This window comes from Scyliorhinus torazame, chromosome 4, assembly GCF_047496885.1.
Source record: "Scyliorhinus torazame isolate Kashiwa2021f chromosome 4, sScyTor2.1, whole genome shotgun sequence".
NCBI lineage: Eukaryota > Metazoa > Chordata > Chondrichthyes > Carcharhiniformes > Scyliorhinidae > Scyliorhinus > Scyliorhinus torazame.
In genome coordinates, this window is record NC_092710.1 from 70,822,725 (window position 1) to 70,850,056 (window position 27,332).

Genomic DNA, 27,332 nt, shown 5'->3' on the forward strand with positions numbered 1-27,332 from the left:
ATATTGACGACGAGGCAGGAATGTTGTAAATATACGTCCACTCAGGCAGTCTCTGCGAAAAAAGATGTATCCTTACTTGTCTGTGACCTTTCATTAGACCTAAAACCGCTAATTCATTTTATCTTACTGTCTGATGTGGTTAGTATTCCTATCGACCTCTTTTGAAGCGTCACCAATTTGGAACCTTTCTTGAAGGGATGGTTGGTGACCCTTCTGCCCTGATCTCCTTCGCATCCTGTGCTGACTAATCTTTTGCGTATCTCCATCATTTTATGCTTTATTTCAGAATTCCCGTACTATCTGCAGCATTGGAGTTTGGTAAGAAGCCTTACAACACCAGGTTAAAGTCAAACAGATTTGTTCACAATCACTTTCTTTCCGAGCGCTGCTCCTCCCGCTGGTGAATGCCTGAGGAAGGAGCAGCGCTCCGAAAGCTAGTGATTCGAAACAAATCTGTTGGACATTAACCTGGTGTTGTAATACTTCTTACTGTTCTCACCCCAGTCCAACGCCGGCATCTCCACATCTTGGCGTATGGTGTTCAGTTTTGATCTTCTTACCTGAGAAAGGACGTACTGGCGCTGGAGGGTGTGCAGAGGAGATTCGCTAGGTTAATCCCAGAGCGGAAGGGGTTGGATTACGAGGAGAGGTTAGTAGACTGGGACTGTACTCGTTGGAATTTAGAAGAATGTGGGGGGATCTTATAGAAACATATAAAATTATGAAGCGAATAGATAGGATAGATGCGGACAGGTTGTTTCTACTGGCGGGTGAAAGCAGAACTAGGGAGCATAGCCTGAACATAAGGGGAAGTAGATTTACGACTGAGCTTAGGAGGAACTTCTTTACCCAAAGGGTTATGAATCTATGGAATTCCCTGCCCAATGAAGCATTTGAGGCTCCTTCATTAAATGTTTTTAAGATATAGATAGTTTTTTGAAGAAGAAAGGGATTCATGGTTATTGTGTTCGGGCTGGAAAGTGGAGCAGAGTCCACAAAAGATCATCCATGATCTCATTGAATGGAGAAGCAGGCTCGAGGGGCCAGATGGCCTACTCCTGCTCCTATTTCTTATTGGTGGAATGTTTTCAAAGCGATGCTTCCGAGAACAAAATGCAGTCTATTAAGTCACTTCGACATTTTTTCCCACGTGTCTCAAGGAACTTGAACTCTGTAATCTCCGTGGAGCTTCGTTTAATTGCCTCCCAGCACTTATTCAATTTGCAGTCGGGCTGGTCTGCAGCCCGACCTTGAAAACAGGGGTAGGCGTCCATTCGAAAAAGTGACCAATCTGCGTTGCTGGCTGTGTTCGCGACTGTGAGCGGCAGCTCAGTCCAAAAGATCACCTACTGCAGTGTCGAAAGATGATCAACCTTCTTCCTGCCGCTTGGGAAATTCTGACTCCCTGTGTCCATACAGCACTTCCTAACACAGCACCGAAACCTCCATAGTGATCTCAAGTGCACTCACCTCGCTGGGTCACAAAACTCGTCATGGGCCGTCTCCCACCCCGATAACACCCCCCCCCCCCCCCCCCCATCCGCCTCTCAGTAGTTCAAGTGTTCCTCAAATGTTTACCCCCACACACCTCCCAAGCATGCCACATTTTATCTTCATCTGGCATGACTCCCTTCTACATTCTACCCATCTCTTTCATTCCAGGACAAACTCGAGTACAAAAGGCGTGAGTGGGCACAGCCGGCCAGAATGATGCCGGAACTCATGACCCAAAGCCCAATTCCAGAGACGTTCTGCAGTGCAGAAGGAGGCCAGGAGGCCCAATAGTCTGCACAGGCCTTCCTAAAGACCATCCCAACCTCTAGATCCGGGTAACAGCGTGGCCCCACCTAGCCTGCACATCATGGCAATTCCACCTAACCTGCACACCTTTGGATTGTGGGATGCAACCAAAGCATCTAAAGGAAGCCCACGCAGACACAGGGACAACGTGCAAACCGCACAGTCACCCAAGGCTGGAAGCGATCGCGGGATCGTGGATCTGCGAGGCAGCAGTACTCACCACTGTGTCACCCCCGTGCCAGCTTGCCATGAGGAATGAGCTTTCTGGCGAGGACAAGGACTGCTGAGGTGAGTTCGGGGCCAATTAAGAACCTCAACGCATCCCTCCATCATGGGGCCTCACGTGAGTGACCTTTCTCCGATCAGTGTTCCCTGTCACACACAAATGCCATCAGCCTTCCATTGCAGGTCAATCAGCATACAAGTCCAGACCACACTTGTGGCTACTGGGCACTACCACCCGAGCACCCGACATGTTAGAGACCAGCATTCAAGAAGCATCACACCTGTCACCCATACTGTCCAGCAGTGCAGATACCCAGACCTCGGGAAGCTCAAGTAGAAGGCAGGCTTCTGGGTCACTCACTGGTGAGGTCTTCACAATTGAAGATCCAGTGAAAGTGGAGTCAGGGAGGTCCCAGTGATCTGGCACTGGGGACAGGGAAATGCCAGATCCCAGGACACTGCTGAACCCTTGGCCAATGACGTGCTCGAGGTCCGTTTGTCCTAGCGCTGATGGAGCTGCAGAGGCAGAGTAACGAGATTCAGGAAGGGATGGCAGCATCCTGCCTCGGAATGCAAGTCCTCAACTGGGGGTGTCTAATAACCCTCTGTCCGAGGAGATGGTGCCATCACTGTGACTGTCACTGCGAGCGCTGGAGAAGATGATGACGATGTTGAATGTGCTGAGGAGAAACTGCCTGCGTGCTTTGATTATGTGATGCACTTCCTGGCTGTCTTCTGGAAAGTTCTCTTTGCTATTCTACATGCAACAAGTCCAACAAAGCGAGGATGGCATCTGCAATGGAGGACTTGATGCAGGGCTCCATGGTGGGGGATTACCGCTTCATAGTTAAGATCACGGCCTCATTGGCTGAGAGCATGAATTCCACCTGCGTCGCTTCCACTGCATGGTGCAAGCAATATCCACAAGTGCCAGGGCCAGAGGATGATGGGGCTTCTAGACCTTACCCAGCTGCCTCTCCAGCCCATGGTGGAGCCCAGGAGCCCCGGGCACGCGAAAGGAAGAAGATCGACAGGGGCGCAGCTGACGGCTGACAGCACACGCGGGCTCTCAGTTTTTTTTATGTGTCCGTGTAAACAAAGCAGAATACTTCCAGAAATTGCTGCTTAACGATACTTTCTACTCACTTCCGGTGACGACGACGTGCTGAGCTGTCATCCGTCAGGTGTCTCTATTCCCGCGGACCTGCAAAATAGATACTTTTCATCGAAAATTCCGAGAAAATCAGACATATCGTCCCCTAACCTTATTAAACAAGGGGGAATAGAGAAGGGAAAAAGGTGCCCTGAAAAAGCCAGTCCCGGGGTCGAGCCGAGACCAGGAGTGGAAGGAGACTGGAGCAGAAACAATTGGATGAGCCGATCAGCGCACGAGGCAAGTTTCACCGGAGCGAGAGGGCAGACCAACCAAACACAAATCCCTCCCTCACAGAGGGGTAGCTGGATGGCGTTCTTCTCGGAAGCACTGGGAGAACACAGGCCGGAAATGAAAATGGACATCCAGGCAGCGGTAAAACACGCGGTGGCGGAAGCCCGAGCACAACGATGGCGCGCCCTGGACAAAGCGGAAAAGGGACTGGAGGCACAAGAAGCGATGATTAAAGACGTGAAAAGAGCCGCACGTGACCAGAGAGATCGCATCGTTGCCCGGGAGAAAGAGGTGGCGTAGGTTGACGCACAGGGCAGATTGAGAGAAAACGTTCAGGACCAAGAAAACCGGAGGTGGCCTGGTGACACAGTGGTGAGCACTGCTGCCTCAGAGCGACAGGATCCCGGGATCGATTCCAGCCTTGGGTGACTGCAGTTTGCACGTCATCCCATGGTCTGCGTTGGGTTTTCCTAGACGCTTTGGTTGCCACCCACAGTCCAAGGATGTGCAGGTTAGGTGGAATGGCCATGATGTGCAGATTAGGAGGAATGGCCATGATGTGCAGGTTAGGTGGAATGGCCGTGATTTGCAGGTTTGGTGCTTTTCCGGGGATCTAGCAGGTGGGATGATCTTTATGAAGGCCGGTCCAGACTATTTGGGTCCACTGGCTTCATTCTGCACTGGAGGCAAAACCTGCGGATAGTGGGCCGAGCAGAGGGGATCGAAGGTAGGGACCCCAGAAACTGTGTGGCCAAGATGCTGGGCAACCTGGTGGGAAGGGAGGTCTTCGCCAACCAACCAGAAATACACAGAGCACACTGGTGGCTGCGACCAAAGCCCAAAGCCGGGGACCCGACAAGGTAGAAATAGTGAAATTGCGCCGGCATTAGGACCGGGAGAGAATCCTGCGCAGAGCCAGCCAGTCAAAGAACTGCAGCTCGGAAAAGACACGAACTTAAAATTTACTAGGACATTGGGGCTGACCTGGCCACTTTATGCGAGAGAACGTGGCATCGCTGGAGACAACGATGGTAACGACAGAGGGAAGGCGGAGGGGCAATCAGGAAGAGTACAGGGTAAGACAGGGGATAGAGTGGGCAGGAACTCCAGAGAGCGGCGAGGGAAAATCCGGGCAGTAACTCCCGCGAGTGTGCACCGCACTAGAGGGATAGCTAGCACTGGAGCACGCAGCCGACAGAGGCCGCGGCACCCTTAACAGGGGGGGGGGGGGGCAGGCATGGTGCGATGGGGGACAAACAATAGGGACGGGGGAAAATGAGGAGACAAGCAGGAGGTTAGAAGGGGGTGAGCCACGGGAAGGGGGCAGGGGACGGGAGGGAGGCAGGGGTAGATAGAAACTGATGAGAGCAGAATGACAACTGCAGTATGGCTACAAAGGGCTGCAACCGGGGGAACCGAAGCAAACAAGCACTGTAAGCAACCACCTAGAATGGTCTCTGGATGAATAGAGACCCCGGGGAGCAGTGGCATATCCACGTGGTGGACGTACAGTTTGCAGCTATGTTGGGTGCTCCCTGGACAACGGGAAACCCCGGATGCAGGGGCCCGACTACATGCGCAGAAAAAGTGACTGCAGCCATCTTGGACGGCCCCGCTCACAAAGGGAAACCCCGGAGTGCAATGCCATCCTCGCTTTGTTGGAACTGTTGCATGTAGCAGAGCAAAGAGAACCTTCCAGTTCCTGAAGGTCGTTACAGGTAACTGTGATTGATCCCACCGGAGTGAGGGGGTGGGGGGGGGGGGGGGGGAGGGGGAAACAAAAGCCCCCCTACCAGGATAGTTACCTGGATCGTCAGGGGACTCAACGGCCCAGTGAAAATATCCAGAATCTTCATCCACGTGAGAAACATGAAAACAGACATAATCTTCCTCCACACCCGGGAGAGCAGGACCGGCTGCGAATAAGGAGGGACTGTGTGGGACAGACCTACCATTCCTCCTTTGGGACGAGGGCCAGAGCGGTAGCCATACTAATTATTAAGAGAACGATGTTTATGGCGACAAAGATGGTTACGGGCCCAGGGGATATACATCATTGTCAGTGGGACCCTAGATGGTGCACCGGTAGTCCTCGTTAAAAAGTATGCTCCCAACTGGGACAACAAGGAATATATAAAAAAGACCATGGCAGAAATCCCCGACACAGCTACCCACCGATTGATCATGGGGGTGCGAGTCTTTAACTGTATACAGGACTCGTGGAAGGACATGTCGAACCCCAAAGCGGAAAAGACCTCCAATATGGCAAAGGAACTTGGTCTCTTTATCGAGCATCTGGGGGCAGTGGACCCATGAAGGTTCACCCACACAGGGGAGAAGGAGTTCTCCTTCTTCGCCCCAGTACATAATGTATATTCGAGGGACGACTTTTCTGTAGTGGGGAAATCGCTTCATCCAGGGCTGGTCAAGGCAGAATACTCTGCGTCGTGATCTCTGACCACGCTCCACATTATATGAATGTGAGGTTGGAGACAGGCAGTGCCCAACGCCCCATGTGGATAATGGGCAGTGCCCTATTGGCCGACAAGGTCTTTAGCGAGAAAATATTGCAGGCCACAGCTGAATGTACAAGAACAACTAGAATGGGGATGTCTACCCTCTACGTTCTGGGAGGCACTGAAGGCAGTTATTAGCGGAGAAATTATCACCGTCAAAACGCGAAGAGCCGGGTAGAGGGGGTGACTGAGCAACAGCTAGTTGACTCCATATTGGAGGAAGACCGAAAATCCTAAGAGGACCCGACCGTATAGCTCCCGGCAGAGTGGAAAACATGACAAATGGATTTTCACCTGTACTCCACGAGGAAAGCAGTGCACCAACTCCGCCAGGTTAGGGGACCCTATATGAATACGGGGCCAAAGCCAGCTACTTGCTGGTGCACCAGCTGAAAAAGTAGGCAGCCACAAGGCAAATCGAGCAAATTAGAGACAGCAGGGGAACATTAGAAACAGACTTAGCCAAGGTCAGCAAAACCTTCGAGGCCTTTTACCGGGGGCAGTACACTTCGGGGGACCCCAGCAGGGGACTCAGGGTTCAAACAGTTCCTTGATGGAATGCACGTGCCAGTCGTGGGGGATGACATGAAACGGGGCCTGGAAGCACCTCTAGAACTGAGAGAAGTCATGGAGACTATTAACTCCATGCAGGCGGTGAAGAAGACGGGACGGAAAGTTTCCCGGCGGACAAGAGATGTTCACACACTTGTTGGCGAGCGGCACACTGCTGCCAATGCTAGCACAAACCTCAATATCGCAAATACCCAAAAAAGAAAAAGACCTAACAGAATGCGGTTCCTGCAGACCCATCTCGCTACTAATCGTAGACACCACAATATTGGCCAAATTCCTACCGAAAAGGCTGGAGAGATGCGTATCAGAAGTGGTCGCAGAAGACCAAACGGGATTTGTCAAAGGTATTTGCAGTAAAATGGATGAACTAATAGCGCAGATAGATATAAATGTGTATGATATAATTCGGATTACGGAGACATGGCTGCACGGTGAACAGGGATGGGAACTGAATGCCCCAGGGTTCTCAGTATTTTGGAAGGACAGGCATAAAATAAAAGGTGCTGGAGTGGCACTGCTGGTTAAAGAGTAAATTAGCACAATAGTGAGAAAGGATATTAGCTCTGCCAATGTGGAACCTGTATGGGTAGAATTGAGAAATAACAAGGGACAAAAAACATTTGTGGGTATCATATGTAGACCCACAAACTGCACTGGTGAGGTTGGAAATGGCATTAAACAAGAAATTGGTGATGCATTTAATAAGGGAATATCGGTGATCATGGCTGATTTTAAGCTTCACATAGATTGGGCAAATCAAATTAGCCACAATGCCGGAGAGGAGGAATTCCTGGAGTGTATGTGGGATGGTTTTTTGACCAATATGTGGAGGAACCAACAGGAGAGCAGGCCATCTTAGACTGGGTACTGTGCAATGAGAAGGGAATTATTGCCAATCTGGCTGTGCGAGACACCTTGGGGATGAGTGACCATAACATGCTAGAACTTTTTATCAAGATGGAGAGTGAAGTAGTTGATTCGGGGACGAGGCTGCCGAATCTTAATAAAGGGAACAATTAGGATATGAGGCGTGAGTTAGCCTTGATAGATTGGGGAGAGTGACTTAAAGGGAAAACAGTGGATAGACAATGCCAAACATTCAAGGAACGCATGGAGGAACTACAGCAACTGTTCATTCCTGTGTGGCACAAAAGCAAAGGGGGTAAATGGGTCAACCCATGGCTTGCAAAGGAAATTAAAAGTAGTATCCGTTCCAAGGAAGAAGCATAAATATTGGCCAAGAAAAATAATAGATCTGAGGATTGGGAGCAGTTTAGAATTCAGCAAAGAAGGACGAAAGGATTGATTAAGAAGGGGAAAGTACAGTACGAGAGGAAGCTTGCAGGGAACATAAAGGCTGACACTAAGAGCTTCAACAGATATGTGAAGAGATAAAGATTGGTAAAGATAAATGTAGGCCCACTGCAGACAGAAACAGGAGAATGCATAATAAGGGACAAAGAAATGGCTGAGCAATAAAATACAGACTTTGGTTCTGTATTCACAAATGAGGACACAAATCAGATCCCAGAAATGCTGGAGAATGAAAGGTTTAGTGAGAGGGAAGAACTGAGGGAGATCAACATTAGTAGTGAAATGGTGCTGGGAAAACTGATGGGATTGAAGGCGGATAAATCCCCAGGGCCTGAGAATCTGCATCCCAGAGTGCTTAAGGAGGTGGCGCTGGCAATAGTGGATGCATGAGGTGGATAAAAAACTGGTTGGTAGAGAGAAAACAAAACGTAGGGATTAATGGGTCCTTTTCAAATTTGCAGGCAGTAACCAGTGGGGTACCACAGGGATCGGTGCTGGGAACCCAGCTACTCACAATATATATTAATGATTTGGATGAGGGAACAACATGTAACATCTCAAAGTTTGCAGATGATACCAAATTAGGTGGGATGGTGAATTCTGACGAGGATGCAGGGATCCTACTGCAAGATCTGGACAGGTTGGGCGAGTGGGCAAACCAATGGCAGATGAAGTATAATTTGGATAAACAGGAAGCAAAAACAGGAATGCAGATTATTACCTGCATGGTTGTAAATTGGGAGATGGGAGTGTGCACCGGGACCTGGTTGTCCTTGTGCACCATTCGCTGAAGATGATCATGCAGGTGCAGCAGCTGGTAATATATTAATGATTTGTTAATGGTATTGATTAATGGTATGCTGGCCTTCATTGCAAAAGATTTCGAGTATAGAAGCAGGGATGTGTTGCTGAAATTGTACAGTGGCTTGGTGATGCCACATTTGCAGTAGTGTGTGCAATTTTGGTCTCCTTCTCTGAGGAAGGGTGTTCTTGCTCTCGAGGGAGTACAGCGAAGGTTTACCAGTCTGATTCCAGGGATGGCGAGACTGTCATATGAGGAGAGATTGACTAGGTTGGGATTGTTCTCGCTGGAGTTCAGAAGAATGAGGGGGGATCTCATAGAGACGTATAAAATTCAAACAGGACCAGACAGGGTAGATGCAGGGAAGATGTTTCCAATGATAGGTGTGTCCAGAACCAGGGGTCACAGCATGAGGATTCAGGTAAACCATTTCGGACAGAGATAGGGAGACACTTCTTCATACAAAGCGTGGTGAGCCTGTGGAATTAATTACCACAGGAAGTAGTTGATGCGAAAACTTTAAATATATTCAACAGGCGGATGGATATAGCACTTGGAAGAATGGGATCAAAGGCTATGGGGAGAAAGCAGGATTAGAATATTGAGTTGGATGATCAGCCATGATCGCGATGAATGGCGGAGCAGGCTCAAAGGGCAAAAAGGCCTCCGCCTGCTCCTATCTTCTATGTATCTCTGTATCTATGTGGACAGCTAACATCGAACATCAGGCGATTGCTCAACATGGTCATGACCCCATCTGGGGAGGGAACACCGGAGGTGATCGTCTCCCTGTCACAAAAAAGGCTTTTGACAGAGTCGAGTGGAAGTGCCTCATAGAGGTACTGGAGCAGTTCGGGCTCAAGCAAGATTCACCTCCTGGTGTAGCTCCTCTACAACCCTCCCATGGCGAGCGTACGGACAAAGAGCACCAGCTCCTAGTACTTCAAGTGGCACAGGGGCACAAGGAAGGTATGCCTTAATCCCTGCAGCTGTTCACCCTTGCGATTGAACTACTAGAGATCGCACACAGAACAGCAAAGAACTGGAAGGGGATCTGAAGAAGAGGCAGAGAGCATAAAGTCTCGCTCTATGTTGATGAGCTTTTCCTCTACATCTCGACCCACAAAGCAGCATGGAAGGAATCATCGCGCTCCTGAAAGGGGTTGGTGCCTTCTTGGGTTACAAACAAAAACGAGAGCTTCCCTGTGAACCCGCAAGGGGGAGGGGCAGCGCTGGTGGGACTGCATTTAAACAAACCCAACACAATTTCCACTACCTGTGGTTCCAAACCTCTCACGGCTGGGTAGGGGTCGGCAAATGCAACTTGACCAGCCTGTGGGAGGAGTTAAAAAAGACGTGCAGAGATGGACTACACTCCCACTCTCAGGTGGTCAAAATGAACGTACTGACCAGGTACCTCTTCCTACTTATGTCTATCCTAATCTATATCCCCAAGGCCTTTTTCTACTCACCGAACAAACTAATTGTGGCGTTCTTATGGGGGCGGGGGAGGGGGAGAGTATGCTAGGATTCCAAAGAATGTCCTCCCGAAAACAAGATCCAGGGGGCATCCCAAACCTTCAATACTAGCACTGAGCAGCAACGGCAGACAGAGTAATGTGATGGATAAAGGAGCCAGAAACCAAGTGGGTGCGTGCAGAGGAGGCCTCTTGCAAGGGGAGCTCCCTCCGGGCCAGCTGCGGAATGGCTGTCCGACCTCTCGGAAATTGTGCAAATTGAAAGAATGAAATTCGCCATTTGTGGGTTCGGAAGAGGGCTTCCACGAAACAAGGGAGCCATTCACCCGATTGTTCCAGGGTCTGCTTGCGGCCAGCAACTAAGTAGCCAGATGCTAGGATAAGGTAGCTAAGACGCAATGGGAGAGAGTGGGAGGGGGGGGGGTGAAGACTCGGGGAAACAAGAATGCGTAGCCATTGAGATAGAATGGGGCTGTAGGGACGGAGGGGGGAAGGGAGGGGAAGGGGGAACAATGGAGGAGACCAGAATGGAGAAAAGAGAGGGGACTAAGTGGGGTAGGAAACACATGAGAAGCCAACGGCCAGAAAGTATCCACCAAGACGAAAGGAGGACACAAGAACGAGAAGGATGAACGGTCCAAAGTCGAATCTCATGCAAATAAATAACAAAAACCGACCGAAATGTAAATACCATCAGGGGCACCACGCACGTGCACCCCCCCCCCCCCCACACACACACACACATACCCACACACACACACCCCCACGCCCCCCCCCCCCCCACCAATCCCCCATTCCCCTGTAAAAAAAAAAAATAATTCTGTATGTGTTTATACTATGTACAACAAAACCCAATAAAACATTGTTTTTAAAACTATGCTTCCTACTCTCCATGTCTGGTTCAACACGTGAAAGCCCGCTGGCCAGTTACTATTTGCTAGCACTTATCCTAAATCTGCACCCTCGCATTAATGAAAGACTCAGCAGATGGACAACGTATATTGAGGGCAATGTCGGCCTTCGTATTCAACAGAAGACCATAAGACAGACACGCCTTCATCGCGAACCTGGCCGAAAGCTGTAAATTGTTCCCTCAATTCACAATATGCTCCGTTCTGACATTGGAAAGACCTGAATGCATCCCACATAAGGTTGGGGGTTTCAGAGGTGAGCTGAGGCTCCTGGAGGAATGTCCGGAGGTAAGTCGCAGCATTTTCTGTCCTCCAAACCAATGATTTACAAATTAACTTCCAAAGAAATGAGGTGGAAATGCCTGTAGCCCAAGTAAGTGTGCACATTGCGCACAGTCTTTAGAGTCAGCGTCGGAAACATAATAAATAATATCGAGTGAGCAACCCACTGGACAAAGAGGGAGAAAATTCCGCACTCGCGAAAGAAATTTGATGCTCCCATTGTTTGTGATTTATGGACCTGGGTGGCTTCTGCCCTGTTACACGCACTATTCCAGTACTGCTGGCATGCATAAGTTCATTCCAGCTCAATGAGATCTCAAAAGTGGTGCAATATTCAACAGGTAGCAAAGCAGGTAGGTAGTCTCACAGTTATGGACTTACCAGGAACACCAAAGGCAGCAAGGAGAGGGTAGTAAATGTCTTTTATCTGCAGGATTGCCGGTTGTACCATTTCATCAGAAGCAGGCGTACTCTGTCAGGAATTTAATGTTCCAAATGAAGTGCGTCTCAGACGAATCAAGGGACACCCTTTTTATGGAGCATTCGAGTCCCCTCTGGGCAAATCGGGTGACCTAATGTTGCACAATTGTCACTTTCAGTGATTGAAGAGATAATGTCAGAATTTCTGCTGCAACGCACACGGCGGCTGTCATTGGGCAATGGTGCACCTCAGCAACAAGCTTTGAAGTCACTGAACGGAATGCACACTAATCTCACAGGGAATGCGCTCCCGGCACAGCCCCAATCCCTCATACTAAAGTCTCTCCTGGGTACTTGATAGGTATTTTGAGGATTGGTTGTAGCACAGTCAGAATAGTTTTAAAGTGTATGTATTGATTTCACAATGAAAATTATATTCTACCGTTATTGGTGCTAAACCTGCCCTGCTGTTCGAACCCAACTCCAACTTGACTGACGGCAACGCTGCTCTAATATTATTGTTGTGACGTTATCCTGATAGTGGTGTCATCTGTTTTTTACAGCACGGAAAGAGGCCCTTCGGCCCATCGTGTCCGTGACGGTCATCAAGCTGAATTTACTCTAATCCCATTTCCAGCACTTGGTCTGTAGTTTTCATCCTATGACATTTCAAGCGCTCATCTAAATATTTAAATGTTGTGTGGGCTCCCGCCCGTACCACCCTTTCAGGTAGTGAGTTCCAGATACCCGCCATACTGTTGGAGAATTCCATCTAAATTTCCTGTCCCTTTCCTTAAATCTATGCCCCCTGTTGTGGACCCCTCCCCTCAGGGGAAAATGCCGTTCCTATACACCGTCATAATTTTGAACACCTCAATCAGGTGCCATCCCAGCCTTCTCTGTTCCAAGGAACACAACCACAGCCTATCCAACCTCTCTTTATGAGCTGAAACGTTCACCCCAGGCAACATCCTGGTGAATCATCTCTGCAACCTTTTTAGAGCAATCAGATATTTTCTATTGTGTGGCAATCAGAATTGCACAGGGTACTCTAGCTGTGACCTGACCGACGTTTTCTACAGCTTCATCACAACCTGCCTGCTCTTATAGTCTATGGCCCGGCTAATGCAAGCATCATACACCATCTGAACCATGTTTACCTGTCCTGCTGCTTTCACAGATCTATGGGCGTGCACTCCAAGATCCCTCTGGTCCTCTGTACTTCCTAGCATCCAACCATTCTTTGTATATTCCTTTCCAGTTAGTGCTCCCAAAATGTATCACCTCACACTTTTCAGGGTTAAGTTCCATTTGTCACTGTTCTGCCCATCTGACCAACCCGTCTATATCGCCCTGTAACTTAAGGCTTTCTTCCTTACTATTAACCACAGCACCCAATTTTGTGTAATCTGCAAATTTACTGATCATACCTCCTCCATTCACATCCAGTTCATTAATGGACACTACAAACAAAAAAGACCCACATGTCTCAACATCCGTAGGCCTTGACGTCTTTCATCATGAAGTGCTTCGAGAGGTTGGCCATGAGACACATCGACTCCAGACTCCCAGAATACCTTGATCCACTGCAATTCGCATACTGCCACAACCAGTCCACAGCAGTAACCATCTCTCTAGCCCTACATTTATCTTTGGAGCGTCTCGACAACGTGGACTCCGATGTCAGACTCCGATTAATTTTTTAAAAATATTTTCATTGAGGCATTTATATGTGTCAATTAAATACAACTGAAACCAAAAAGAGAACGGGCAGGAAAGCTCAAAACAAATATATTTCACCCCACCGGCCCACTGTCCCGGCCGTTACCCACCACCCATCCTGCCTTTGTCATTTTTACCCCCTCCATTCCCTTCCCTTCCGCCAACCCCCACCCCTCCCCACTGCTGACGTCTTAACTATCCTTGAAGAAGTCGATAAATGGCGTCCATCTCCAGGCATCACCCTCCCCCATCCCCCCCCCACCCCCTCCTCCACTGACCCTCTCAAGGCGAACTTGATATTTTCCAGCCTCCTAAATTCCATGAGGTTGCTTATCCTAGCCTAATAAATTCCATGAGGTTGCTTATCGACACCCGGCTTCGGCGACCCCGAAACCCTCCATTCCAACAAAATCCATCTCCGGACAACCAGGGAGGCAAAGGCAATAACGTCGGCATCTCGCGTGCCCTGGACTCACGAGTCTTCCGACACTTCGAAAATCACCACTTCTGTACTTGGGACAACCTGCACCTTCAGAACCACGGACATTACGTCAGCGAAGCCCTGTGCGAACCCCTTCAGCTTCGGGCGAGCCCAAAACATGTTGACATGGTTCCTGGGCCTCCCCGTGCACCACCCACACCTATACTCCACCCGCTTGAGGGGCCTGCTCATTCTGGCCATTATCATATGCCCCCTATGAACTATTTTGAATTTGATAAGGCTAAGCTAAGCCTAGTACATCAACAGGGTGCATTTACTCTCCTCAAAGCCACGTCCCATAACCCAGCCCCCAGTTCCCTCCCCAGTTCATCCTCCCATTTACGTTTATCTTCTCCAATCGGGGCTCCCTCCCAATCCTTTAATCCCTTATAAATACCCTGTTTTGACACCATCTTGTCCTGCAGCCCCGGAGGCGGCAGGCCGGGATAAGGACGGCACATACTTCCTAACATAATCCCGTACATATAAGTACCGGGACACATTTTCTCTGGGCACCTCATCCCCCTCTTCCGATTCCTCTCGGCTAGAAAAGCTGCCCCCCACAAATAGGTCCCCAAACCATTCTATCGCCGTCCGCTGCCACCTCCGGAACCCTGCATCCAGCACCACCCCACCCCTCACTATGATTTGCACAAATCGGTGCCCAGACCGAGGCACCCTCGAGCCTTGGATGCTGCAGCCACTGTCCCATGGCAGCCACCACCACCACCGAGCTCGTGGAGTACCTGCCCAGCGAGAATGTCAGAGGCGTCGTCAACAGTGCCACTAAGCTTGTTCCCTGACACGAGACTGCCTCCATCCACTCCAATACTGAACCCAACCTGACTACGCACTACGTGTCCATGGCTATATTCGGGACAGAGTAATAGTTCATTATGTTTGGCAAAGCCAGCTCCCCTCCCACCACCACCACCCTCTCCCCTCCCGCATCTGCGTCCCAACAGCACCTTCTTTGCCCAAAGGGATTTCTCTGCCCACTTGACCTCCGCGGTCAAAGCATAAATTTACTGAAAAAAGGCCTTTGGAATAACGATCGGAAGGTTCTGAAAATAAATAGGAACCTCGGGAGTTGCATCATTTCCACAGTCTGCATCCGCCCTGCCAACGACTGCGGGAGCATGTATCATCTCTTCAACCCACCACCCCCACCCCCACCCCCACCTGCACCTGCTCTACCAACCATGCCAGATACAATTTATGGAGCTGTTCCCATCCCCGCGCCGCCTGGATGCCCAAGTACCTGAATTTCTTCCCCACCACTATAAACGGCAGCTCGCCCAACCTCCTCTAATGCCCTTAACCGGATCGGAACAACCTCACTCTTCCCCATGTTTAACTTATATCCGGAAAACCAGCCTAATTCCTCTAAAATGTTCAGAACCACCCCCCCCCCTCATACATCCCAGAGGGCCCGATATGGAAAGAAGAAGATTGTCTACATATAGCGAAACCCTGAACTCCGCCCCTTCCCCTTTACCCATGCAGTATCCCTTTCTAACTCCTGTACAGTCTAAGAGCCATTGCCAATGGCTCTTCCGCCAAAACAAAGAGCAACCCCTGCTCTTATTGGCACCCCTGCCTTGTCCCACTATGTCATGCAAATACCCCAAATTCATCACATTCGTCCTTACACTCACTATCGGTGCCCTATACAACAACTGGAATCAACCCACAAACCCCAGCCCAAACCCGAGCCATCCCAGTACTTGCACAGATATTCACATTCTACCTGATCAAAGGCCTTTTCAGCGTCCATAGTGACCGCCACCTCCACATTTTGTCTCCCTGAGAGCATCATTATCACATTCAATAAACGTTTAATATTCACCAACGGATGCCTCCCATGTACAAACCCCGCCTGGTCTTCCCCTATCACCACAAAACACTGGCCTCAATCCACGAGTCCAAGACATTTCGCAACAGCTTGGCATCCACATTTAGCAACGATATCGGCGGTAGGACCTAAACTGCTCCGGATCCCTATCCTTCTTCAAAATAAAGGCTATTGACTCTTGCGATTATGTGACGGGATGCTCCCCCTTCTCCCTAACCTCATTGTATGTCCTTTCCAGCAGGGGCCACAGACCCCCCGAAAACCTTGTATAAAATTCTACGAGGAACCCATCTGGCCTCGGGACTTTCCCTAACTGCATCGCCAGCATACCCTCCAAAACCTCCACCAGTCCAATGGACTCCCCAGCCCCTGGACCTGGTCCTCCTACACCTTGGGGTACTCCAGCCCGTCCAGAAATCGCCGCATTCCCTTTCCCCAGCCAACGGCTCCTATTCATATAACCTCTTATAAATTCCTCAGAAACTCCATTCACCCGGACCGGGTTCAAGACTACTCTTCCCCTCTCATCCTTCACATCTCCGATCTCCCTTGTCGTCTCATGCTACCTGATTTGGTGACCGAGCATTCTACTTACTATCTCCCGATATTCATTCACTGCCCCACCCCCCGGCCCTCCGTAACTGCCGGAACTCCCCACTGCCGTCCCCGTAGACATCAACCTGAACTCCATCTGGTGTATCTGACGTTCCTTCAAACACCAGCCTCAGGAACCTCCGAGTGCCTCCTTTCCAGCCGCGGGATCACATGCACCAACCTAGCCATCCCTGCCCATTTCATCCTATCCCTCTGCACCGAAATCGATATAAACTCCCCCCCTGCCCACTGTCTTAAGCACCTCCCATAACACGGCGATCGAAACCTCAACCATGTCACCAGCTCCATATACCCTGAATAGCGCCCCTCAACCACTCGCAAACCTCCTAATTTGCGAGGCAACAGACGTCTAATCTCCGTTGCGGGTGCTGTCCCCATCTGCCCCGCCCGCCCATTTGCAAGTCAACCCAATGTGGCGTGTGGTCTGAGACCATACTCGCCGAATACCTCGACTCGTCCACCCCGCCAGCAGTCTTATCTATCATTAAATAATCGATCTGTGAGCACACCCTGTGCACATGGGAGAAGTATGAAAATTCCTTCACCCTCAGCCTCCCAAACCTCCATGTGTCAAACCCCAGCCCCCCCCCCCCCCCCACCCCATCCCCTTCCGCCATGAACTTAATGAACCGCTTCAGCTCCTTCGCCAACTTTCACACCCTCCCAGACCCGTGACTGGACCGTTCCAGTCTCGGCTCGATAATCATAAGTCCCCCCGAGCCCGCATAATCAGTCGGTGCGAGTCTAGGTCCGGAATCTTACACAACACCGCTTCATGAATTCGACACCGTCCCAGATTGCGGCATAAACATTGAACAGGACTCCTGGCAACTTCTCCAATTTCCCACTCAGCATTACGAACCTTCCTCCCGAGTCTGCTGATATATTACCCAACTCAAATATTTCCCGCTTATTTATCAGCAACACCCCACCCCCGTCTTCATATCCAATCCTTCGTGAAAAACATGCCCTACCCACCCATTCCTTTGCCGAGTCTGGGCCCGATATTGAAATGCCTTTCCTGTACAAATGCTACACCCACCTTTAAGCCCATCAGGTGCACAAACATGCATGACCACTTGACTGGCCAATTCAGCCCTCTCACGTTCCATGTAACCAGCTTGGTAGATGGCTGCCCTACTCCCCTCCGCTGCCGATCAACTATAACCCTTCTTGGCCCAGTCCCGCCCGCGTCACGCGACCCTCCTGGCCCGCCCGCATTCACCAACTGCCTCTTTATTGCACATCAACAGCCTCACCCTCGTCAGCAATCCCGCTCCCACAAACTAAACAACAACCCCATCCCCCTAAAACATCTGCTCATCCCCCAACGCGCTCCCGTGAACTACCTCACCCAGCTAGCCCGGTAGCACCTGCCCATGGTGCCAAGATTTCTATCCCTCCAGCACCGCCCCCCACCTCCGCCCCGCCCACCCCATTGATTCCGGGCTGGGTTCAGCATCCGAACCTTCACTCCCTTCTTAAAGAGGACAGCCTTGACACAGTTGAACCCAACTCACCTCCTCGCCAGCTCCGCACACAGGTGCTGGTATACCCGGAGTTCTATACCCTCCCAGATACCTCTGCACGTCTTCCCGGCCCTCCATAACATCTCTTTATCTAAAAACCGGTGTAACCTCGCCACCATCGCTCTCGGCGATGCGTTCGCCTGCAGCCTCCTCATCAGCGCCCTATGGGCCCAATGGACCTCCAGGGGCCGATCGAAGGCCCCTCCCCCATTTGCTGCTCCAACATTTTGGCTACGAAAGAGCCTGCGGCCACTCTGTCGATGCCCTCTGGCCTCACAAATATTCTCAAAGTTTGACTCCGGAAGCGGTTCTCGAAATCCTCCACTTTCTCCTTGAGCCACTTCTGTGTCTCCATCAGCATCCCAATTTCAACCGCCAAGGAGATAGGCCGCTCCTCATGCTCCCCGCTGCCTCCTCCACCTTCTGGAATGCCAGCCTCAGATCCACACGGTAGATCCCCGCCTTCAGCGGGTCCGCCATCTTTGCCAGGTCCTCCTGAGCCTCCCTCTTCTGCTGACTGACGTTTTCGTTCGGGAAGTCCACCAAATGCTCTGTCAACCATTGGGCTAGGGGGGCTGATCCCTCGCTGTCCACCCTCATTCCGTGAGTTCATGAAGAGATTCTTGTTCTTGCAGCTCCTTTCTTCTGAATCTACTTCTGGTCCACGGGTCCATTCACCGACCTCCTCAGTGGAGTGTAACCTTCCTCTACTACCTCTACACCTGTTCTCCTCCAAAGCATCCAACCGGCAACCAAGGAAAAGGATCAAAAATACTACCTTGAGCGGGATGTGTGAACCCTCACTCCATGGCCGCCAGCGGATTTTCCACACTCCGATTAATTGACGACAGACCCGCGTTTAACACCATATTAACGTTCCAAACCAAGGATTTGGCTCCTCACTCTGCAAATGGAGCTTCTACTGATTGACCCATAGGCCACAATCGGTAACGTAAACAACAACACATCTTCTAGGTTGGTCCTCTGTACCGGGGCCCCGTGAGGCTGCATACTTAGCCTCCTACTATACTTCCTATACACACACGACTGTGTGACAAAGTTTTGCTCCAATTCCAGCAACAACATTTCTGATGACACGATTGGAATGGGTCGGATCTCGAACAATGGTGAGTCAGAGCGCAGGAGGTAAATAGAGAACCTAGTGGAGTGGTTCAACGACAACAATCTCTGCCTTAATGTCAGCAAAACTAAGGAGATAGTCATTGACTTAATGAAACAAAGTATCATACACACACATTTCTGCATCAATGGTGCCGAGGTGGAGATGGCTGACAGCTTCAAATTCCTTGGTGAGCACAACACCAACAATCTGGTTTGGTCCACCCATGTTGACGCGACAACCACAAAAGCACAACAGCGCCTATACTTCCTCGGGATTCTAAGGGAGTTCAGCAGGTCCACATTGACTCTTACCAATTTTTACAGATACCCCATAGAAAGCGTCCGATCTGGCCGCATCAAAGCCTAGTATGGCAACTGCTCGGCCCAAGACGGTGCGGAACTACAGAGAGTCGTGAACACAGCCCAGTCCATCATGCGAAACTGACTGCTATCCATTGACTCTGTCTCCACCTCCCACTGCCTTAGGAAAGCGGGAAGCCCAATCAAAGACACCTCTCAATCGGCTTATTCTCTATTCCAACCTCTTCCACAGACAGGCGATACAAAAGTCTGAGAACGCACACTAACGGGATCCAAAACAACTTCATTCCCATTGTTGCCAGACTCCTAAATGACCCTCATATAGACTGAACTGATCTCTCCACGCAGCTTCTCTGCTGAGTAGTACTACACTACTGTCTTCTTCACCCGATGTCTGTGTCAATGCATTTACATTGAGCATTTATCGTATGTCCTTGTGTTGACATGTATTGAATGTTCTGTCTGGACTGTGCGCAGAACAATCCTTTTCACTGTAGTTCAGTACACGGGATAATAAATCAGATCCAATCCAAATCAACAGGAAAGGACACAGCACCAATCCGTGGGGAACACCAATGGACTCAGGCTTCCAGTCACAAAAACAACATTAGACCATCACCCTCTGCCTCCTGTCAAGAAGTTAGTTTTTCGTCCATGTTACCAAATTTTCCTGGATTCCTTGTGCTCTAGATCAGCATACTGTAATATCGCTGGGAGTGGCCAGACTCTCCCATTATTCCATGTGAAGTTACACAAACATTACTAGCCACCATCCTGCATTATTGAACGAAAATGGTTAGTCTCATAGATGGAAAAGATTCACGGTCGTGGTCATACAGTGAGTTTGCAATTAGATAGGTTCAAGATATGATGCAAGAAATGCCTGTGCGTTAAAGCATGGGAATAGATCGCCAGCGATTATTTAATAATTAACCAATGATTATTGAATGTCAGGTATATCTGCGGTCTCTTACTCATTGGGAACATTAATTTTAAATGCAATGGAGAGAATACATTGTGGAGGAGAGCTGCAGTGATGCTGAGGGTCATGTCCTTGGCTCGACATATATTAAAGCAGGAACATTTGGATATTTTATCAATCATAATAAAAGTGATAATTTAACATGGCTTTTCAACTTCGGGAATAGGGTCACATTATTGTATTTTGTTTGTTAGTCAGTGACACTGGCGATCGACAGAGAAACCTTACACGTAGATGTGCAGAAATGTTAGCAGAAACCTCTTTGTGCTAAGAGTTGCTTTGAGCATGGAATATTTTGTCTCACAGTATGGTCAAGGGAAGAATAGGAGAGCTTTTGAAGCCGGCATATGAAATGTGTATGGAGAATGAGGAACGCAAGTTTGGAATATTTTGATTGATTTCTCAAAAATTCGAGAACTGATCTAGTGGATGAAATGGCCTGCAGTGATTCAATACACTTCTATTCGTTTCGTATGGCCCTTCAATTCCGACATTATTTCTCTTTATAACTTTCCAGATTAGCAACATGCCGACGGGACATCTACTAAACAGTGTATGAAAGACAAGCGTGCAGCAATTTAGATCGCCAGGGATGCAACAGTCACCCATGCCGTACAAGTTAACCCTGTCTGCATGGCCTCTTCCATCGCATAATTATTCACCGTTGTTTGATGTGGAACGTTGCCCACGACCATAAGTCTGGAACACGTGGAAGAATAAGTAGGCTATTTGGCACGTCGTGGTGCTCCTCCATTCAGAGGGATCGTGGACATTTGCTGGCACGGAATTCTCTTGTCCCATCGGACGAGACCCCTCCACCCCTTCATCACCCTCATATCCGCGGCTTTCGCGACGGTGTGGTATGTCTTCAATGGGAAAACCCATTCCTCGCGGGAGGAGCAGCGAATGCCTCTGGCAACAAACAGATGCTGCCACCCGCCACCCAGAAACGGCGGGAGGCTGGAAGATCCCATCCAATGACTGACCTCAAAAAGGACTGGATTCTCTGATCACCCAGCCGCGTAGTTCTCTGCATCACTGAATGTTTTTCCGAATGAAATAGAGAGGTTTCCAGACTCTCAATATGTCAAGGGGAATGGACAGAGCGTGGGAATATGACGTTAAAATAGGGAATCAGCCATGGTCACATTAAATAGCGAAATAGGCTCCAAGGGCCAAGTGGCCTATTCCTGCTTCTATTTTCGGTGTCTCTATTTTGAAAATTTTGCATTGGTTGTAAACTTCATATTCTCATGACTATTTTGGGAAAAAGGATACTTTTAATTAGATCCTCGCTAACAATCTTATATTGATACTCTCTAATAGTGTTCTGCTGGAGGAAGAATCCTTCCCAAAAATCGACTGAAATGAAAGGCTGGTACTAGTTTCTACAATTGGTAAATATTTATAAGGTGTTGGCACTGGTAATGTATGAGTACCTAGAAAATTTAGGACCAAAGGGCACAATGTCAGAGTAAGGGCCACACATCTGAGACAGAGATGAGATGGCATTTCTTCCAGCAGAGGCCAATGAGTCTGTGGAATCGTTTACCGCAGAGAGCTGTGGAGGATGAGTTATTTATTAACTTTGTTCAAGGCAGAGATACATTTATTTTGAATCAGTAACGGAATCAAAGGATAGGGGATAAGGCAGGAAAGTGGAATTTAGGATTATGGTTGGGATTCTCTGTTCCGCCCGGCAGCCCGCCCCTTCCCGTGGGTGTCCAGGCAGCATGGGATAGCTTAATTGGGAATTTCCACTGACGACGACGGCCTTCATTGGTAGGAAGTTCCATGGGTGAGATTCTCTGTCCCAACAGCACCATTTTCCGGCGCGGCATGCCCCGCCATCAGCAGGATGTTCTGTTCCCACAGCCGGCCAATGGGGTTTCTCTGAAGTGGAGGATCCCGCCGACGGAGAATTACACAGGTTTACAACTCTCTGAGTCAAAGGCGACACGGTAGCACAATGGTTAGCACAGTTGCTTCACAGCTCCATGGTTCCAGTTTCGATTCCTGGCCTGGGTCACTGTCTGTGTGCAGTCTGCACGTTCTCCCTGTGTCTGCGTGGGATTCATCCGGGTGCTCTGGTTTCCTCCCACAGTCTAAAGTTGTGCAGTTTACGTAGATTGGCCATGATAAATTGGCCTCAGTGTCCAAAAATGTTAGGTAGGTTTCTTGGGTTCCGGGGATAGGGTGGAGGTGTGAGCTTGAGTAGGGTGCTCTTTTTAAGGGCCGGTGCAGATCCGATGGACCGAATGGCCTCCTGCACTGTAAATTATATGATTCTAAATGTATCCAGCTCGGTCCTAAATGGTCCACGCCCAATTCTGAGACTCTGACCCCTTATCTGGAACCCTGCCCCGTCCCCTAGCCATAGGAAACAACATCTCTGCATTTACTCTGTCCAGTCCTCTGAAAATGTATATGATTCAATGACATCACCTCCCATTCTTCCAAATTTCAGTGAATACATGCCCAGTCGACCCAAACTCTCCTCAGATGGAAATCCTTCCATCCCAAAAATCATTCTGATGAAGCTTTGCTGTGCTCCGGCTGTGTCAAGTATGTCGTTCCTTTGTTCAGGGTCTAAAACTGCAGACAGTACTCCAGGTTTGATCTCACCAAAGCCCCGAAAATCTGCATTGACATATTCCGTACTCAAGCCCTCTTGCAATGAAGGTCAACCTATCATTTCCCTTATTAACTGCTTGCTCTAGCTTCTCGCTTGCTTTGAATGACTGGTGTACTCGGACACCCAGGTCCATTTTACCTCAACATATCCCAATCTATTACCATTTAAATAACGCTCTACCATTCTGCTTTCCGTCCAAGTGGATAATTTCACCTTTCTCCACACGGTACTGCATCCGTAATGTATTTGCCACTCACACAACTTGTCTCAATCACCTTGAAGCCTCTTAACATCCTCCACAGCTCTCACATTCCCACAAATGTTCGTGTTGACAACAAACTTGGAAATCTAGTTTTTCCTTCCCACATCCAATTCATTGATGCATCTTGTGAATAGTTGGGATCCAAGTACATATCCCTGTTGGACTCCATTGATCACTGCCAGTTACTTCAAAAAATTCCAGTTTATTCCTGCACTTTGTTTCATATCTGTTAAACAATTTGCACCCCATGCCAAGTTAAAGTGAATAATATAGAGGCATGGAAGGGGGAACGAGAGAAGCATGTGAGGGAGAAGCAAAATAAGTAACACGGTAATAAATTCAGGTAAGGAAAGCTGGGAGAAAGCTCGATTGACTTATAATTAGGTGAGACTGATGCGTCCACAAGATGATAGCATATGGTGGAGGAATGATACAGAATCGTATATTTTGCCCTTAACAAATGTATTCGTCAAACAGCTCAGTGGACACAAATATTGGTTATCTCTGCACCGAATACTCTATGTGATGCCACAAAGTGTTAGGAAATCGCCACTTATGTCAGTTCTCATTTGTTTGCCGCCTGGAATCTATGACCCTGAATTACTGTTCCCAATTTTATGTGGTTTAACACTACAACTACATTTAAACACACTTGGTCGCCGCCGTACGCGTGAGCACGCACTCCATAAGTCTCTCTTTTCTACTCAGAGTATTTAGTGAACTGCCTTTCACTAGTTTTTGCTACCGCCCTGCTGGAAAGTCAAACACTTGATATTGACCCTTAGCATCGAACCCAGATAATATTTTGAATCTATCGTGTTTCCTATTTTCATTCAAATGCACGAACACACTTTTCTTCCACAGTACCAAAACGTTATAAACGCCTTTTGTTTGTCAACGCCAGCACTGCGATTTTTCAGAGTTGATCTTTCTAGCGGCATACTGGTGGTTACTGGAACATTATGAAGGCACTTGCATAGGAACACAAAATGCACAATGCTTTGACCCTGCGTGGCTGATCGGATTGTGATAACAAATACAGTTTCCTCCAATTAAACTGGTACTGGGGAGATATACGTATTATGTTACATTTATAGAATAACTGGGTTCGGTACAGAATAAAAATATAGATAATCATTGAGTTACAATCCAGATGTGAAACCTAATTAGTTCAACACAAAAATAATTAAGATGACAGGGCATGTGATGCATTGAGGATGTAGCATGTTGGAATTGATGGATACAGTGTGATCAATGGAAACATAAATGTAGTGATGTTGAGTTCGATTATAGTACATGGTGGAGGAATGAGACAGCAGCGTACAGTTTTCCTTTTACAAGTTTGTTCTTCAAACATGTCAGTGCAGTTACAACCTAGCCTGGACGAGGGAAGTGGATGTATCATTGCCAGGTTTGCGATAACAATAATATTGGAAGCAAGTGGTGAGGATGACAGTCTACAGAGCGTGAGTGGGCAAAACTTGGCAGATCGAATGTAACATAGGAAAATGGGAGCTATGCACTTTTGTCGGAATATTAAAGTAGTTGAATATTATTTAAATAGAGAAATGCTGCAGAAAGCTGCAGTACAGAGACATTTGGGGATTCACATGCATAAGTCACACAAAGCTGGCATAGACATTCAGCAGGCAACTGGGAAGGAAAGTTGTATGTTTGTATTTATTTCAAAGGGATTGGAGCATAGAAATAGTTAATTCTTGCTATAAGGAAACAAGGCACTAATTAGACCGTAACTGGAATATTGTGTATAATTTTGCTTCCCTCATCTAAGGAAAGATACCCTGGCATTGGAGGCCGTCCAGAGAAATGTCACTGGGTTGATCCCGCATACAGAGGGATTTTCTTATGAGGAGACGTTCAGTAGATAGGGCCTTTACGCATTGGTGTTTAGAAGAATGAGAGGCAACCTTATTGAGACAAATGGGATTCTCAGTGGGCTTGACAGGATAGATGTTAAAAGGATGTTTCTTATTGAGAGAGAGTCTAGGACCAGAGGTAATGATCGCAGAGCAAGGGGTCTTCCCTTCAAGAGAAAAAATGAGGACAACTTTCTTCTGTAAGAGGGTTGAGAATCTGCATAATTCTTTCCCGCATAGAGCTGCAGAGGCTGGGTTGTTAAGTATATTAAAGGCTGAGCTAGACCAATGTTTAATCAGTAATGCGATAAGGTGGTACAGCGGGTTTGAGGGTTATCCCATCATATCATTAATGATCTCATTGAATCGTGGAGCTAACTCAATGGGCCGAATGGTCTATGTCTGCTCTCATGCTATATGGCTACCATCAGTTCAGCAATGACATTTCAGTTCAGCAAACAATTGCAGCGAAGCATGATTAATGGTTTAGTTTGGATCCACATTCCTGGATAATTAGTTTTCAAAAACGTTGGCTGTTTGGGGGGCGAACGTTTTTGGCTGGGAGATGCACGAGTTGGAGAAGCTTGATCGGTTACATTTATTGTAAAAGGAAGACTTTGTTATAGCAAGCGTTGCTGTAACGCTTGTCCTTGTTCTGCTTGAATACACCGTGAGTGAGCAGCTTTAGGCAGAAGACGCAGACAAAGTGCTCCAAGTGGAATCTCATCCCATGGCTGTAATGCAGGGTCCATTGATGGGCTTTTGACATCCATTGCACAACGACCCCTGCCGCTGGTGATAGTTCAACTCGCAGTAGGGCATTCCACCGACCTGAAATAAACTGCCGCTCAAAAACGGGGTGAGGCAATCCTAGGTTGGCAACAAAACAAGGGAAACGTTATCATTTGTCCTTGAAAGGCATTACCATCACTAAATTCGACATCCTACGGGTTGGGTAGGGGTACCATTTAGCAGCAACTGAACCAGTCTAGTCATATGAAGACCATGTCTGCCAGAGTATATCATGGGGTAGGAAACCTGCGGAGAGTAACTCACCTCCTGACTCTGCAAGACCTATCATCTATAAGACACAAGTCAAGAGTGCGATGGAATACTCTCCACTTGCCTGGATGTGTGCAGCTCCAAGAATACCAGAGAAGGTCAACACCATCCAGGACAACACAGCCCCGCTTGGTTTCACCCCTTCCAGAAATATTCTGCCACCACCGTCCTACAGTACCAGCCGTGTGTACCATCTACATAATCTACAAGAGTCCTCAACAGTGCTTTCAGGTAGCACTTCCACAGCAATAACCTGCTCACAGTAGCTCAGTTTGGGTTCCGGCAGGATCACTCACCTCCGGACCTCGTCATAGTCTTTCTTCAAACATGGAGAAAGAGCTGAATGTCAGAGGTATAGTGAGGCTGACTGACCTTGACATCAAGGCAGCATTTGACCGAGGTTGGCATCAAGGAGCCCTTTCTAAACTGGAGTCATTGGCGATCAGGTGGAAAGCTCTCCATTGGTGAGAGTCATACCTGGCACAAAGGAAGCTGGTTGTACAGTTGGAGGTCAATCATCTCAGCTGCAGGACATCACTGCAGGAGTTTCTCAGGGTAGTGTCCTGGACCCAACCATCTTCAGCTGCTTCAATAATGACCTCCCTTCCATCATAGGGTCTGAAGTGGGAGTGTTTGCGGATGACTGCACAATGTTCAACACCATTGGGGCGTGGACGTCGCTGATTAGGCCAGGATTTATTGCCCGTCTCTTGTTACCCTTTAGAAGGTGGTGCTGAGTTGCCGTCTTGAATCGCTGCAGTCCTTAAGTTGTAGATCCATCCACCATACTAGGAGTGCGGGAGTCACATGTAGGCCAGACCAGCTAACGACGGCAGATTTCCTTCATTAAAAGACGTCAGCGAACAAGATGGTTCTTATGACAATGAGCAATGGTTTCGTGGTCTTCGTTAGACTTTTAATTACCGATTTTTTAATGGAATTCCAATATCACCATCTGCTGTGACAGGATTGTTCTAATGCTCTCGGGTCTGGGGACAATTCCCATCACGACAGATGGTGGGATTGGATTTCAATACATCTGTAGAATTAATGATGATCATAAAACAATTTAAAATAACCATCTGGTTCACTATTGTTCTTTCGGGAAGGGAATCTCCTCTCCTTGTCTGTGAGTCCAACTCCACAGCAATGTAGTCGACT